The sequence below is a fragment of the Peromyscus eremicus genome, chromosome 9, assembly GCF_949786415.1.
Source record: "Peromyscus eremicus chromosome 9, PerEre_H2_v1, whole genome shotgun sequence".
Classification (NCBI taxonomy): domain Eukaryota; kingdom Metazoa; phylum Chordata; class Mammalia; order Rodentia; family Cricetidae; genus Peromyscus; species Peromyscus eremicus.
In genome coordinates, this window is record NC_081425.1 from 4050702 (window position 1) to 4052733 (window position 2032).

At 39.7% G+C, this 2032-nt stretch overlaps 1 non-coding gene across 1 annotated transcript; it reads left to right on the top strand.

Moving 5' to 3' along the window:
- The first annotated feature begins 396 nt into the window (after positions 1-396).
- On the top strand, positions 397-458 carry LOC131920195 (U7 small nuclear RNA). The gene has a single exon (XR_009381542.1). It is a non-coding gene; the product is annotated as a U7 small nuclear RNA (small nuclear RNA).
- Positions 459-2032: the final 1574 nt, after the last annotated feature.

A 2032-nucleotide genomic window follows, 5' to 3' on the forward strand; every position in this document is an offset into this window, starting at 1 on the left:
CCACACTGAATAACGCTGGACTTGGGTTAGAAGGAATGAGGATGGGGAATAGATGTTGGGAAGGCCATTGGTGACTTCCTCTTTCCATTATTTCTTATTAGCGATGACAAGTGTCTGTTAGCTCACATCACATCATGATATACCAGTCACAAGTCTCTTCCATCTATTGTATTTCCATGTCAGACCCATCCTTTCAGATTTAGGATACGCATTGGTCTTGTGACCATCAGCAGGAAATACTGACAACCAGTAGCCTGACCATCTCTTTCTAGAGACCCCTGCTCAGGGAAGATGGGATCCTGACTTGTGCCACAGAAAATAATTCCAGGATAAGAGGAAACAAGGCAAAGTTAGGGTTTATTAAGTAAAGAAAGTATATTTAAGAAAGTATATTAAAAGTGTTACAGCTCTTTTAGAATTTGTCTAGCAGGTTTTCTGGCTTCCGTCGGAAAGCCCCAGAAGTAAAAAAAAAAAAAAAAAAAAAAAAAAAAGAAAGTATATTAATACATCCCCAGTGGTGCAGTTGGGTTTCTCAAGAGAGCACTACATAACTGGGGACTTGGATGGTTCATTTTATGAGGAAACTTTGGTAGGGAAGGGATTATTGATGACAAGAAGTGGGTGGATTGGAGGCAAGGCTGTCTTAATGCGTCATGGCATCAGGTGCATGGGATCAGGCAACTGTGCAAGTCCTATGATATAGACATGTCACAGTAATGAAGCAAGGTCAGTTAGCACTGTCTGGTCAGCTATATTGGTCCTACTTAGTCCGGGGCAGTCTTGCTTGGTTATTGTTTGAACAGTCATGTGATATCACTCTCTGCAATGGCGTCAGCCTTAGCAGTCTGTTCTTTCCCATGTCTGTCTGGCCCATCCAGTGTCACTGAGGACACATTTAGAGCTGAAGTCTGAAGTAAGGTATACTTAAAGTTTCAGTGTCTACATGGTTTAACAAACTTTGATATGAGAGTAGTTTATATAATCTTTTTATATATAATATAAAATATTATATATAATCTTTTTTTATATAATCTTTTATAATATAAAAAAATAACATATTCTTTTTAAAACTCATTTTTTAAATTAAATTTATTCTGGGGGATGGGGACTGTCTTGGTGTGCATGTGGAGGTCAGAGGAGAACTTGTTGGAATCTGTTCTTTCCTTCCACTATGTGGGTCCCAGAATTGGAACTCAGGTTTTAGGCCTGGCAGTAAGCGCCTTCCCCCACCGAGTCCCCTAGCCAGCCAGCTAGTCCCAAACCTTTGGAGATAAGGTCTCCTGTATATCAAGCTGGTCTTAAAATAGCTGAGGATGGACTTGAACTCTTGATCCTTCTGTCACTAACTCATCGGTGCTAGAATTACAGCCATGTACCACACCACCACACCTGGTGGTGTTAACATATACATTTAAAAATGTTATAAATGTTATTTTCTATGCATTAAACATAACAGTGCTATTCACTCTCTAGATGAATTTTTCCTTCTGGAGGAAGAGAAGAGGCTGTGGGTAGATGCTGGCAGAAGAATCCAACAATTCAGGCAGGAGGAACTAACCACCAAACCCAGAGATTTACTGTTATAATCTGAAAGTAATAATAGCATGCTGTACAATAATGCTGTGGTGAAATAGGATTTTGCCTACCAAATAAGCATCAAATCCACCAGATGGGGCTCTAATATTCTTTTGGTCCAGTGGCTGAAAAAATTACTTACTGGTATCTTTAGAGGAAAAAATACAACTACCATATTAACCTCCAAGAGAATCTTCCTAAATAGGATTAGGACCTCCAAACAAGCATCATCATTGTTTAATGTCTGCTGAGTCCCAGGGGGGAGACTGGGTGGTCAGTTTGCTGAAGAATGAGGCATCCAGAACAGTGTAGTTCAAGTACTTTTTGAGTTAAGTACTTTGTGAGTCTGACCTTAAGGAAATCGAGACATATTCATGCACAAAAGGCTGCCTTATCGCGGGAATGCTCTTCCATCTCTGGACATATCACCATTATTTAAAATGTGAATTGCTTCAGA